Genomic DNA, 13,524 nt, shown 5'->3' with positions numbered 1-13,524 from the left:
CTCTGTCTTATCTAGATCATTTGCAATTGAATGGAATAGATCCCTTTTGGACAAAGTGGATTCACCTGCTGCTGCAGTGACCACAGGTGTGATAACATCTAGAATTGGCATCTGGTGCGATCTCTCCGCTTCCACTCCAAAGAAAGTTACCTGTTTATTCCTATCATGCATTGGTTTTTGGGGTTTTCTTTGAGTAATGATGATCTCTTTAGTAGTCTGTTGGCGCCCTCTCCTGGAGGAATAGTTTGCTTGCTCTTGGACATTCTAAAAGAGAGGTCATGATAGACATTGAGCTTCTGAGCTCAATTGGGGACAGTCATGGGTGATGAATGTTTGCAACCTACTGCGAAGCCTCATACCGCAATATAAGGAACGTCAAATACTAAGAAAGGGCGGCCTATGAAAGAATTACTACTTTCAATAAGTACACTTAAACGGCTAATTGGGAATAGAAAAACTGTAAAAAGCCCTCTGAGAAAGCCCCCCTCTAACCTTTGATAGTAAGCTTTTCTGTAGTCTGCCTGTTGATGTATTTTCCGTTTGAACTGTGCACAACATGAAGAGACGGAACACTGGCGGCTTGTCACAATGCCCCCCGATGACATCACAATAGCGCTGCTGCCTAGAAAACAAGCTGCGCAGAAGAAGTTGTTCTTTGGGTGGGAGGGTGGGCTAGTGGAAGGAGGGGGCAATCTCTTTTTTTCCCGGGTGGTAGGGGGATGACAGGAGAAGGGAAGCGGGTGGTGAGAAAGGTACAGAGGGCAGGGTTTGGGGGCTGGGAAGGAAAGGGAAAAGATTAGGGTTTGGGGATGATGAAAGGGCTTTCTACGGGTAAGGATGGCAAAGGGTGGCAGTGACGGAAAGTCAGGCAACCTGTCCTGTCCGTCTTTTTGTATCGTGAATTGGAAAGACTGCAAGGGGGAGGGGAGTTGCTTGCGCCCTAAAGGAGGAGTTATTCAGATTCATTGCAGTGGGCGGCGGCTGCAAAACGCACCATTCTTCTTGTTTTGGCTCTGCAAAGCAGCCTTTTCAAGGGTTGGCTTGGGTGACAAAATGTCTTGTGTAGGCGTGGGTTTGTCTCCCTCTCGCTCTCTCTCCCTAAGATGTGTCCGGCATAGGCCAGGGTGCCACTCGAGGCCCAAACCAATTCTGGTTATCGCTTCTCGGCCTTTTGGCTAAGATCAAGTGTAGTATCTGTTCTTATCAGTTTAATATCTGATACGTCCCCTATCTGGGGACCATATATTAAATGGATTTTTAGAACAGGGAGATGGAAAAAGAGCTTGCTCTGTCCACTCCACGCATTGACCTGGTATTGCAGTACCTCCAGGAACGGTGCACCCCTTCTTAACCCAGTTTCCAAAAGCAGAACTCAATTCACCTGATTCATATTAGCCCGATTTAATGAATTGGAAGAAAGCATACGTCTTCATATGCACCTCAATTTGGCCCATTCACTTTTCACACTTCCTCCTTTTGTTTTTTATCTTTCACACTTTTGACTTTCTTTATTCATCCAAATAGCAAACTCATCACCACTCAACCTGACCAACTCGGCTATGTCCCCGTGCTGCAGTTCTCTGTCTTATCTAGATCATTTGCAATTGAATGGAATAGATCCCTTTTGGACAAAGTGGATTCACCTGCTGCTGCAGTGACCACAGGTGTGATAACATCTAGAATTGGCATCTGGTGCGATCTCTCCGCTTCCACTCCAAAGAAAGTTACCTGTTTATTCCTATCATGCATTGGTTTTTGGGGTTTTCTTTGAGTAATGATGATCTCTTTAGTAGTCTGTTGGCGCCCTCTCCTGGAGGAATAGTTTGCTTGCTCTTGGACATTCTAAAAGAGAGGTCATGATAGACATTGAGCTTCTGAGCTCAATTGGGGACAGTCATGGGTGATGAATGTTTGCAACCTACTGCGAAGCCTCATACCGCAATATAAGGAACGTCAAATACTAAGAAAGGGCGGCCTATGAAAGAATTACTACTTTCAATAAGTACACTTAAACGGCTAATTGGGAATAGAAAAACTGTAAAAAGCCCTCTGAGAAAGCCCCCCTCTAACCTTTGATAGTAAGCTTTTCTGTAGTCTGCCTGTTGATGTATTTTCCGTTTGAACTGTGCACAACATGAAGAGACGGAACACTGGCGGCTTGTCACAATGCCCCCCGATGACATCACAATAGCGCTGCTGCCTAGAAAACAAGCTGCGCAGAAGAAGTTGTTCTTTGGGTGGGAGGGTGGGCTAGTGGAAGGAGGGGGCAATCTCTTTTTTTCCCGGGTGGTAGGGGGATGACAGGAGAAGGGAAGCGGGTGGTGAGAAAGGTACAGAGGGCAGGGTTTGGGGGCTGGGAAGGAAAGGGAAAAGATTAGGGTTTGGGGATGATGAAAGGGCTTTCTACGGGTAAGGATGGCAAAGGGTGGCAGTGACGGAAAGTCAGGCAACCTGTCCTGTCCGTCTTTTTGTATCGTGAATTGGAAAGACTGCAAGGGGGAGGGGAGTTGCTTGCGCCCTAAAGGAGGAGTTATTCAGATTCATTGCAGTGGGCGGCGGCTGCAAAACGCACCATTCTTCTTGTTTTGGCTCTGCAAAGCAGCCTTTTCAAGGGTTGGCTTGGGTGACAAAATGTCTTGTGTAGGCGTGGGTTTGTCTCCCTCTCGCTCTCTCTCCCTAAGATGTGTCCGGCATAGGCCAGGGTGCCACTCGAGGCCCAAACCAATTCTGGTTATCGCTTCTCGGCCTTTTGGCTAAGATCAAGTGTAGTATCTGTTCTTATCAGTTTAATATCTGATACGTCCCCTATCTGGGGACCATATATTAAATGGATTTTTAGAACAGGGAGATGGAAAAAGAGCTTGCTCTGTCCACTCCACGCATTGACCTGGTATTGCAGTACCTCCAGGAACGGTGCACCCCTTCTTAACCCAGTTTCCAAAAGCAGAACTCAATTCACCTGATTCATATTAGCCCGATTTAATGAATTGGAAGAAAGCATACGTCTTCATATGCACCTCAATTTGGCCCATTCACTTTTCACACTTCCTCCTTTTGTTTTTTATCTTTCACACTTTTGACTTTCTTTATTCATCCAAATAGCAAACTCATCACCACTCAACCTGACCAACTCGGCTATGTCCCCGTGCTGCAGTTCTCTGTCTTATCTAGATCATTTGCAATTGAATGGAATAGATCCCTTTTGGACAAAGTGGATTCACCTGCTGCTGCAGTGACCACAGGTGTGATAACATCTAGAATTGGCATCTGGTGCGATCTCTCCGCTTCCACTCCAAAGAAAGTTACCTGTTTATTCCTATCATGCATTGGTTTTTGGGGTTTTCTTTGAGTAATGATGATCTCTTTAGTAGTCTGTTGGCGCCCTCTCCTGGAGGAATAGTTTGCTTGCTCTTGGACATTCTAAAAGAGAGGTCATGATAGACATTGAGCTTCTGAGCTCAATTGGGGACAGTCATGGGTGATGAATGTTTGCAACCTACTGCGAAGCCTCATACCGCAATATAAGGAACGTCAAATACTAAGAAAGGGCGGCCTATGAAAGAATTACTACTTTCAATAAGTACACTTAAACGGCTAATTGGGAATAGAAAAACTGTAAAAAGCCCTCTGAGAAAGCCCCCCTCTAACCTTTGATAGTAAGCTTTTCTGTAGTCTGCCTGTTGATGTATTTTCCGTTTGAACTGTGCACAACATGAAGAGACGGAACACTGGCGGCTTGTCACAATGCCCCCCGATGACATCACAATAGCGCTGCTGCCTAGAAAACAAGCTGCGCAGAAGAAGTTGTTCTTTGGGTGGGAGGGTGGGCTAGTGGAAGGAGGGGGCAATCTCTTTTTTTCCCGGGTGGTAGGGGGATGACAGGAGAAGGGAAGCGGGTGGTGAGAAAGGTACAGAGGGCAGGGTTTGGGGGCTGGGAAGGAAAGGGAAAAGATTAGGGTTTGGGGATGATGAAAGGGCTTTCTACGGGTAAGGATGGCAAAGGGTGGCAGTGACGGAAAGTCAGGCAACCTGTCCTGTCCGTCTTTTTGTATCGTGAATTGGAAAGACTGCAAGGGGGAGGGGAGTTGCTTGCGCCCTAAAGGAGGAGTTATTCAGATTCATTGCAGTGGGCGGCGGCTGCAAAACGCACCATTCTTCTTGTTTTGGCTCTGCAAAGCAGCCTTTTCAAGGGTTGGCTTGGGTGACAAAATGTCTTGTGTAGGCGTGGGTTTGTCTCCCTCTCGCTCTCTCTCCCTAAGATGTGTCCGGCATAGGCCAGGGTGCCACTCGAGGCCCAAACCAATTCTGGTTATCGCTTCTCGGCCTTTTGGCTAAGATCAAGTGTAGTATCTGTTCTTATCAGTTTAATATCTGATACGTCCCCTATCTGGGGACCATATATTAAATGGATTTTTAGAACAGGGAGATGGAAAAAGAGCTTGCTCTGTCCACTCCACGCATTGACCTGGTATTGCAGTACCTCCAGGAACGGTGCACCCCTTCTTAACCCAGTTTCCAAAAGCAGAACTCAATTCACCTGATTCATATTAGCCCGATTTAATGAATTGGAAGAAAGCATACGTCTTCATATGCACCTCAATTTGGCCCATTCACTTTTCACACTTCCTCCTTTTGTTTTTTATCTTTCACACTTTTGACTTTCTTTATTCATCCAAATAGCAAACTCATCACCACTCAACCTGACCAACTCGGCTATGTCCCCGTGCTGCAGTTCTCTGTCTTATCTAGATCATTTGCAATTGAATGGAATAGATCCCTTTTGGACAAAGTGGATTCACCTGCTGCTGCAGTGACCACAGGTGTGATAACATCTAGAATTGGCATCTGGTGCGATCTCTCCGCTTCCACTCCAAAGAAAGTTACCTGTTTATTCCTATCATGCATTGGTTTTTGGGGTTTTCTTTGAGTAATGATGATCTCTTTAGTAGTCTGTTGGCGCCCTCTCCTGGAGGAATAGTTTGCTTGCTCTTGGACATTCTAAAAGAGAGGTCATGATAGACATTGAGCTTCTGAGCTCAATTGGGGACAGTCATGGGTGATGAATGTTTGCAACCTACTGCGAAGCCTCATACCGCAATATAAGGAACGTCAAATACTAAGAAAGGGCGGCCTATGAAAGAATTACTACTTTCAATAAGTACACTTAAACGGCTAATTGGGAATAGAAAAACTGTAAAAAGCCCTCTGAGAAAGCCCCCCTCTAACCTTTGATAGTAAGCTTTTCTGTAGTCTGCCTGTTGATGTATTTTCCGTTTGAACTGTGCACAACATGAAGAGACGGAACACTGGCGGCTTGTCACAATGCCCCCCGATGACATCACAATAGCGCTGCTGCCTAGAAAACAAGCTGCGCAGAAGAAGTTGTTCTTTGGGTGGGAGGGTGGGCTAGTGGAAGGAGGGGGCAATCTCTTTTTTTCCCGGGTGGTAGGGGGATGACAGGAGAAGGGAAGCGGGTGGTGAGAAAGGTACAGAGGGCAGGGTTTGGGGGCTGGGAAGGAAAGGGAAAAGATTAGGGTTTGGGGATGATGAAAGGGCTTTCTACGGGTAAGGATGGCAAAGGGTGGCAGTGACGGAAAGTCAGGCAACCTGTCCTGTCCGTCTTTTTGTATCGTGAATTGGAAAGACTGCAAGGGGGAGGGGAGTTGCTTGCGCCCTAAAGGAGGAGTTATTCAGATTCATTGCAGTGGGCGGCGGCTGCAAAACGCACCATTCTTCTTGTTTTGGCTCTGCAAAGCAGCCTTTTCAAGGGTTGGCTTGGGTGACAAAATGTCTTGTGTAGGCGTGGGTTTGTCTCCCTCTCGCTCTCTCTCCCTAAGATGTGTCCGGCATAGGCCAGGGTGCCACTCGAGGCCCAAACCAATTCTGGTTATCGCTTCTCGGCCTTTTGGCTAAGATCAAGTGTAGTATCTGTTCTTATCAGTTTAATATCTGATACGTCCCCTATCTGGGGACCATATATTAAATGGATTTTTAGAACAGGGAGATGGAAAAAGAGCTTGCTCTGTCCACTCCACGCATTGACCTGGTATTGCAGTACCTCCAGGAACGGTGCACCCCTTCTTAACCCAGTTTCCAAAAGCAGAACTCAATTCACCTGATTCATATTAGCCCGATTTAATGAATTGGAAGAAAGCATACGTCTTCATATGCACCTCAATTTGGCCCATTCACTTTTCACACTTCCTCCTTTTGTTTTTTATCTTTCACACTTTTGACTTTCTTTATTCATCCAAATAGCAAACTCATCACCACTCAACCTGACCAACTCGGCTATGTCCCCGTGCTGCAGTTCTCTGTCTTATCTAGATCATTTGCAATTGAATGGAATAGATCCCTTTTGGACAAAGTGGATTCACCTGCTGCTGCAGTGACCACAGGTGTGATAACATCTAGAATTGGCATCTGGTGCGATCTCTCCGCTTCCACTCCAAAGAAAGTTACCTGTTTATTCCTATCATGCATTGGTTTTTGGGGTTTTCTTTGAGTAATGATGATCTCTTTAGTAGTCTGTTGGCGCCCTCTCCTGGAGGAATAGTTTGCTTGCTCTTGGACATTCTAAAAGAGAGGTCATGATAGACATTGAGCTTCTGAGCTCAATTGGGGACAGTCATGGGTGATGAATGTTTGCAACCTACTGCGAAGCCTCATACCGCAATATAAGGAACGTCAAATACTAAGAAAGGGCGGCCTATGAAAGAATTACTACTTTCAATAAGTACACTTAAACGGCTAATTGGGAATAGAAAAACTGTAAAAAGCCCTCTGAGAAAGCCCCCCTCTAACCTTTGATAGTAAGCTTTTCTGTAGTCTGCCTGTTGATGTATTTTCCGTTTGAACTGTGCACAACATGAAGAGACGGAACACTGGCGGCTTGTCACAATGCCCCCCGATGACATCACAATAGCGCTGCTGCCTAGAAAACAAGCTGCGCAGAAGAAGTTGTTCTTTGGGTGGGAGGGTGGGCTAGTGGAAGGAGGGGGCAATCTCTTTTTTTCCCGGGTGGTAGGGGGATGACAGGAGAAGGGAAGCGGGTGGTGAGAAAGGTACAGAGGGCAGGGTTTGGGGGCTGGGAAGGAAAGGGAAAAGATTAGGGTTTGGGGATGATGAAAGGGCTTTCTACGGGTAAGGATGGCAAAGGGTGGCAGTGACGGAAAGTCAGGCAACCTGTCCTGTCCGTCTTTTTGTATCGTGAATTGGAAAGACTGCAAGGGGGAGGGGAGTTGCTTGCGCCCTAAAGGAGGAGTTATTCAGATTCATTGCAGTGGGCGGCGGCTGCAAAACGCACCATTCTTCTTGTTTTGGCTCTGCAAAGCAGCCTTTTCAAGGGTTGGCTTGGGTGACAAAATGTCTTGTGTAGGCGTGGGTTTGTCTCCCTCTCGCTCTCTCTCCCTAAGATGTGTCCGGCATAGGCCAGGGTGCCACTCGAGGCCCAAACCAATTCTGGTTATCGCTTCTCGGCCTTTTGGCTAAGATCAAGTGTAGTATCTGTTCTTATCAGTTTAATATCTGATACGTCCCCTATCTGGGGACCATATATTAAATGGATTTTTAGAACAGGGAGATGGAAAAAGAGCTTGCTCTGTCCACTCCACGCATTGACCTGGTATTGCAGTACCTCCAGGAACGGTGCACCCCTTCTTAACCCAGTTTCCAAAAGCAGAACTCAATTCACCTGATTCATATTAGCCCGATTTAATGAATTGGAAGAAAGCATACGTCTTCATATGCACCTCAATTTGGCCCATTCACTTTTCACACTTCCTCCTTTTGTTTTTTATCTTTCACACTTTTGACTTTCTTTATTCATCCAAATAGCAAACTCATCACCACTCAACCTGACCAACTCGGCTATGTCCCCGTGCTGCAGTTCTCTGTCTTATCTAGATCATTTGCAATTGAATGGAATAGATCCCTTTTGGACAAAGTGGATTCACCTGCTGCTGCAGTGACCACAGGTGTGATAACATCTAGAATTGGCATCTGGTGCGATCTCTCCGCTTCCACTCCAAAGAAAGTTACCTGTTTATTCCTATCATGCATTGGTTTTTGGGGTTTTCTTTGAGTAATGATGATCTCTTTAGTAGTCTGTTGGCGCCCTCTCCTGGAGGAATAGTTTGCTTGCTCTTGGACATTCTAAAAGAGAGGTCATGATAGACATTGAGCTTCTGAGCTCAATTGGGGACAGTCATGGGTGATGAATGTTTGCAACCTACTGCGAAGCCTCATACCGCAATATAAGGAACGTCAAATACTAAGAAAGGGCGGCCTATGAAAGAATTACTACTTTCAATAAGTACACTTAAACGGCTAATTGGGAATAGAAAACTGTAAAAAGCCCTCTGAGAAAGCCCCCCTCTAACCTTTGATAGTAAGCTTTTCTGTAGTCTGCCTGTTGATGTATTTTCCGTTTGAACTGTGCACAACATGAAGAGACGGAACACTGGCGGCTTGTCACAATGCCCCCCGATGACATCACAATAGCGCTGCTGCCTAGAAAACAAGCTGCGCAGAAGAAGTTGTTCTTTGGGTGGGAGGGTGGGCTAGTGGAAGGAGGGGGCAATCTCTTTTTTTCCCGGGTGGTAGGGGGATGACAGGAGAAGGGAAGCGGGTGGTGAGAAAGGTACAGAGGGCAGGGTTTGGGGGCTGGGAAGGAAAGGGAAAAGATTAGGGTTTGGGGATGATGAAAGGGCTTTCTACGGGTAAGGATGGCAAAGGGTGGCAGTGACGGAAAGTCAGGCAACCTGTCCTGTCCGTCTTTTTGTATCGTGAATTGGAAAGACTGCAAGGGGGAGGGGAGTTGCTTGCGCCCTAAAGGAGGAGTTATTCAGATTCATTGCAGTGGGCGGCGGCTGCAAAACGCACCATTCTTCTTGTTTTGGCTCTGCAAATGCAGCCTTTTCAAGGGTTGGCTTGGGTGACAAAATGTCTTGTGTAGGCGTGGGTTTGTCTCCCTCTCGCTCTCTCTCCCTAAGATGTGTCCGGCATAGGCCAGGGTGCCACTCGAGGCCCAAACCAATTCTGGTTATCGCTTCTCGGCCTTTTGGCTAAGATCAAGTGTAGTATCTGTTCTTATCAGTTTAATATCTGATACGTCCCCTATCTGGGGACCATATATTAAATGGATTTTTAGAACAGGGAGATGGAAAAAGAGCTTGCTCTGTCCACTCCACGCATTGACCTGGTATTGCAGTACCTCCAGGAACGGTGCACCCCTTCTTAACCCAGTTTCCAAAAGCAGAACTCAATTCACCTGATTCATATTAGCCCGATTTAATGAATTGGAAGAAAGCATACGTCTTCATATGCACCTCAATTTGGCCCATTCACTTTTCACACTTCCTCCTTTTGTTTTTTATCTTTCACACTTTTGACTTTCTTTATTCATCCAAATAGCAAACTCATCACCACTCAACCTGACCAACTCGGCTATGTCCCCGTGCTGCAGTTCTCTGTCTTATCTAGATCATTTGCAATTGAATGGAATAGATCCCTTTTGGACAAAGTGGATTCACCTGCTGCTGCAGTGACCACAGGTGTGATAACATCTAGAATTGGCATCTGGTGCGATCTCTCCGCTTCCACTCCAAAGAAAGTTACCTGTTTATTCCTATCATGCATTGGTTTTTGGGGTTTTCTTTGAGTAATGATGATCTCTTTAGTAGTCTGTTGGCGCCCTCTCCTGGAGGAATAGTTTGCTTGCTCTTGGACATTCTAAAAGAGAGGTCATGATAGACATTGAGCTTCTGAGCTCAATTGGGGACAGTCATGGGTGATGAATGTTTGCAACCTACTGCGAAGCCTCATACCGCAATATAAGGAACGTCAAATACTAAGAAAGGGCGGCCTATGAAAGAATTACTACTTTCAATAAGTACACTTAAACGGCTAATTGGGAATAGAAAAACTGTAAAAAGCCCTCTGAGAAAGCCCCCCTCTAACCTTTGATAGTAAGCTTTTCTGTAGTCTGCCTGTTGATGTATTTTCCGTTTGAACTGTGCACAACATGAAGAGACGGAACACTGGCGGCTTGTCACAATGCCCCCCGATGACATCACAATAGCGCTGCTGCCTAGAAAACAAGCTGCGCAGAAGAAGTTGTTCTTTGGGTGGGAGGGTGGGCTAGTGGAAGGAGGGGGCAATCTCTTTTTTTCCCGGGTGGTAGGGGGATGACAGGAGAAGGGAAGCGGGTGGTGAGAAAGGTACAGAGGGCAGGGTTTGGGGGCTGGGAAGGAAAGGGAAAAGATTAGGGTTTGGGGATGATGAAAGGGCTTTCTACGGGTAAGGATGGCAAAGGGTGGCAGTGACGGAAAGTCAGGCAACCTGTCCTGTCCGTCTTTTTGTATCGTGAATTGGAAAGACTGCAAGGGGGAGGGGAGTTGCTTGCGCCCTAAAGGAGGAGTTATTCAGATTCATTGCAGTGGGCGGCGGCTGCAAAACGCACCATTCTTCTTGTTTTGGCTCTGCAAAGCAGCCTTTTCAAGGGTTGGCTTGGGTGACAAAATGTCTTGTGTAGGCGTGGGTTTGTCTCCCTCTCGCTCTCTCTCCCTAAGATGTGTCCGGCATAGGCCAGGGTGCCACTCGAGGCCCAAACCAATTCTGGTTATCGCTTCTCGGCCTTTTGGCTAAGATCAAGTGTAGTATCTGTTCTTATCAGTTTAATATCTGATACGTCCCCTATCTGGGGACCATATATTAAATGGATTTTTAGAACAGGGAGATGGAAAAAGAGCTTGCTCTGTCCACTCCACGCATTGACCTGGTATTGCAGTACCTCCAGGAACGGTGCACCCCTTCTTAACCCAGTTTCCAAAAGCAGAACTCAATTCACCTGATTCATATTAGCCCGATTTAATGAATTGGAAGAAAGCATACGTCTTCATATGCACCTCAATTTGGCCCATTCACTTTTCACACTTCCTCCTTTTGTTTTTTATCTTTCACACTTTTGACTTTCTTTATTCATCCAAATAGCAAACTCATCACCACTCAACCTGACCAACTCGGCTATGTCCCCGTGCTGCAGTTCTCTGTCTTATCTAGATCATTTGCAATTGAATGGAATAGATCCCTTTTGGACAAAGTGGATTCACCTGCTGCTGCAGTGACCACAGGTGTGATAACATCTAGAATTGGCATCTGGTGCGATCTCTCCGCTTCCACTCCAAAGAAAGTTACCTGTTTATTCCTATCATGCATTGGTTTTTGGGGTTTTCTTTGAGTAATGATGATCTCTTTAGTAGTCTGTTGGCGCCCTCTCCTGGAGGAATAGTTTGCTTGCTCTTGGACATTCTAAAAGAGAGGTCATGATAGACATTGAGCTTCTGAGCTCAATTGGGGACAGTCATGGGTGATGAATGTTTGCAACCTACTGCGAAGCCTCATACCGCAATATAAGGAACGTCAAATACTAAGAAAGGGCGGCCTATGAAAGAATTACTACTTTCAATAAGTACACTTAAACGGCTAATTGGGAATAGAAAAACTGTAAAAAGCCCTCTGAGAAAGCCCCCCTCTAACCTTTGATAGTAAGCTTTTCTGTAGTCTGCCTGTTGATGTATTTTCCGTTTGAACTGTGCACAACATGAAGAGACGGAACACTGGCGGCTTGTCACAATGCCCCCCGATGACATCACAATAGCGCTGCTGCCTAGAAAACAAGCTGCGCAGAAGAAGTTGTTCTTTGGGTGGGAGGGTGGGCTAGTGGAAGGAGGGGGCAATCTCTTTTTTTCCCGGGTGGTAGGGGGATGACAGGAGAAGGGAAGCGGGTGGTGAGAAAGGTACAGAGGGCAGGGTTTGGGGGCTGGGAAGGAAAGGGAAAAGATTAGGGTTTGGGGATGATGAAAGGGCTTTCTACGGGTAAGGATGGCAAAGGGTGGCAGTGACGGAAAGTCAGGCAACCTGTCCTGTCCGTCTTTTTGTATCGTGAATTGGAAAGACTGCAAGGGGGAGGGGAGTTGCTTGCGCCCTAAAGGAGGAGTTATTCAGATTCATTGCAGTGGGCGGCGGCTGCAAAACGCACCATTCTTCTTGTTTTGGCTCTGCAAAGCAGCCTTTTCAAGGGTTGGCTTGGGTGACAAAATGTCTTGTGTAGGCGTGGGTTTGTCTCCCTCTCGCTCTCTCTCCCTAAGATGTGTCCGGCATAGGCCAGGGTGCCACTCGAGGCCCAAACCAATTCTGGTTATCGCTTCTCGGCCTTTTGGCTAAGATCAAGTGTAGTATCTGTTCTTATCAGTTTAATATCTGATACGTCCCCTATCTGGGGACCATATATTAAATGGATTTTTAGAACAGGGAGATGGAAAAAGAGCTTGCTCTGTCCACTCCACGCATTGACCTGGTATTGCAGTACCTCCAGGAACGGTGCACCCCTTCTTAACCCAGTTTCCAAAAGCAGAACTCAATTCACCTGATTCATATTAGCCCGATTTAATGAATTGGAAGAAAGCATACGTCTTCATATGCACCTCAATTTGGCCCATTCACTTTTCACACTTCCTCCTTTTGTTTTTTATCTTTCACACTTTTGACTTTCTTTATTCATCCAAATAGCAAACTCATCACCACTCAACCTGACCAACTCGGCTATGTCCCCGTGCTGCAGTTCTCTGTCTTATCTAGATCATTTGCAATTGAATGGAATAGATCCCTTTTGGACAAAGTGGATTCACCTGCTGCTGCAGTGACCACAGGTGTGATAACATCTAGAATTGGCATCTGGTGCGATCTCTCCGCTTCCACTCCAAAGAAAGTTACCTGTTTATTCCTATCATGCATTGGTTTTTGGGGTTTTCTTTGAGTAATGATGATCTCTTTAGTAGTCTGTTGGCGCCCTCTCCTGGAGGAATAGTTTGCTTGCTCTTGGACATTCTAAAAGAGAGGTCATGATAGACATTGAGCTTCTGAGCTCAATTGGGGACAGTCATGGGTGATGAATGTTTGCAACCTACTGCGAAGCCTCATACCGCAATATAAGGAACGTCAAATACTAAGAAAGGGCGGCCTATGAAAGAATTACTACTTTCAATAAGTACACTTAAACGGCTAATTGGGAATAGAAAAACTGTAAAAAGCCCTCTGAGAAAGCCCCCCTCTAACCTTTGATAGTAAGCTTTTCTGTAGTCTGCCTGTTGATGTATTTTCCGTTTGAACTGTGCACAACATGAAGAGACGGAACACTGGCGGCTTGTCACAATGCCCCCCGATGACATCACAATAGCGCTGCTGCCTAGAAAACAAGCTGCGCAGAAGAAGTTGTTCTTTGGGTGGGAGGGTGGGCTAGTGGAAGGAGGGGGCAATCTCTTTTTTTCCCGGGTGGTAGGGGGATGACAGGAGAAGGGAAGCGGGTGGTGAGAAAGGTACAGAGGGCAGGGTTTGGGGGCTGGGAAGGAAAGGGAAAAGATTAGGGTTTGGGGATGATGAAAGGGCTTTCTACGGGTAAGGATGGCAAAGGGTGGCAGTGACGGAAAGTCAGGCAACCTGTCCTGTCCGTCTTTTTGTATCGTG

At 46.3% G+C, this 13,524-nt stretch overlaps 8 non-coding genes across 8 annotated transcripts; all 8 read left to right on the top strand.

The window, feature by feature from the left end:
- Positions 1–1,155: 1,155 nt before the first annotated feature.
- LOC142286555 (U2 spliceosomal RNA) lies at positions 1,156–1,346 on the top strand. Its single transcript, XR_012747682.1, has one exon. It is a non-coding gene; the product is annotated as a U2 spliceosomal RNA (small nuclear RNA).
- A 1,387-nt stretch (positions 1,347–2,733) lies between these two features.
- On the top strand, positions 2,734–2,924 carry LOC142286554 (U2 spliceosomal RNA). Its single transcript, XR_012747681.1, has one exon. It is a non-coding gene; the product is annotated as a U2 spliceosomal RNA (small nuclear RNA).
- A 1,387-nt stretch (positions 2,925–4,311) lies between these two features.
- On the top strand, positions 4,312–4,502 carry LOC142286553 (U2 spliceosomal RNA). The gene has a single exon (XR_012747680.1). It is a non-coding gene; the product is annotated as a U2 spliceosomal RNA (small nuclear RNA).
- A 1,387-nt stretch (positions 4,503–5,889) lies between these two features.
- On the top strand, positions 5,890–6,080 carry LOC142286552 (U2 spliceosomal RNA). The gene has a single exon (XR_012747679.1). It is a non-coding gene; the product is annotated as a U2 spliceosomal RNA (small nuclear RNA).
- Positions 6,081–7,467: 1,387 nt separating this feature from the next.
- On the top strand, positions 7,468–7,658 carry LOC142286550 (U2 spliceosomal RNA). The gene has a single exon (XR_012747677.1). It is a non-coding gene; the product is annotated as a U2 spliceosomal RNA (small nuclear RNA).
- Positions 7,659–9,045: 1,387 nt separating this feature from the next.
- On the top strand, positions 9,046–9,236 carry LOC142286549 (U2 spliceosomal RNA). The gene has a single exon (XR_012747676.1). It is a non-coding gene; the product is annotated as a U2 spliceosomal RNA (small nuclear RNA).
- Positions 9,237–10,623: 1,387 nt separating this feature from the next.
- On the top strand, positions 10,624–10,814 carry LOC142286548 (U2 spliceosomal RNA). Its single transcript, XR_012747675.1, has one exon. It is a non-coding gene; the product is annotated as a U2 spliceosomal RNA (small nuclear RNA).
- A 1,387-nt stretch (positions 10,815–12,201) lies between these two features.
- Positions 12,202–12,392, top strand: LOC142286546 (U2 spliceosomal RNA). The gene has a single exon (XR_012747674.1). It is a non-coding gene; the product is annotated as a U2 spliceosomal RNA (small nuclear RNA).
- Positions 12,393–13,524: the final 1,132 nt, after the last annotated feature.

Source organism: Anomaloglossus baeobatrachus, unplaced genomic scaffold, assembly GCF_048569485.1.
Source record: "Anomaloglossus baeobatrachus isolate aAnoBae1 unplaced genomic scaffold, aAnoBae1.hap1 Scaffold_663, whole genome shotgun sequence".
NCBI classification, from domain to species: domain Eukaryota; kingdom Metazoa; phylum Chordata; class Amphibia; order Anura; family Aromobatidae; genus Anomaloglossus; species Anomaloglossus baeobatrachus.
The sequence above is the reverse complement of the archived record's forward strand: the minus strand, read 5'-3'. Positions and strand labels throughout refer to the sequence as shown.